We start from the raw sequence: 517 nt of genomic DNA, 5'->3' as shown, positions 1-517 counted from the left end.
AAAGCAAGTGATGCACAATGCAATTGCTCACCACCTGCTGACCGATGCCCAACCAGTCCCCGAGCAGCGGTCCCCCCTGCCAGCTTTCCCCCAGTTTATGTACTGAGCATGACATCACATGGTATGGAACATCCCTCGGGCCAGTTTGGGTCAGCTGTCCTGGCTGTGCCCCCCTCCAGCCTTCTCAGTCGGTTGAGCACAGGAAGCTGAAAAGTCCTTGACTAGTGTAAGCACTGCTCAGCAACAACTAAAACATCGGTGCGTTATCAACATTGTTCTCATCCTAAATCCAAAACACAGCACTGTACCAGCTACTAGGAAGGAAATTAACTCTATACCAGCCGAAACCAGGACAAGTAGTTTAGGCCAACGTTGACCATCTTGACAGGGTACAACCATGGCTTTCCTACCTTCTGGCCTCTTCCAGTCTTCCTCTTCACTGAACTATGGTCCAACAAGCAAGTTACCACAAAGAAGATGGAAAAATGTACTATGGAAATGACAAATCTGGTCAGAA

Source organism: Pygoscelis adeliae, unplaced genomic scaffold (genome assembly GCF_000699105.1).
Source record: "Pygoscelis adeliae isolate BGI_AS28 unplaced genomic scaffold, ASM69910v1 Scaffold53, whole genome shotgun sequence".
In the NCBI taxonomy this organism is placed as follows: Eukaryota; Metazoa; Chordata; class Aves; order Sphenisciformes; family Spheniscidae; genus Pygoscelis; species Pygoscelis adeliae.
The sequence above is the reverse complement of the archived record's forward strand: the minus strand, read 5'-3'. Positions refer to the sequence as shown.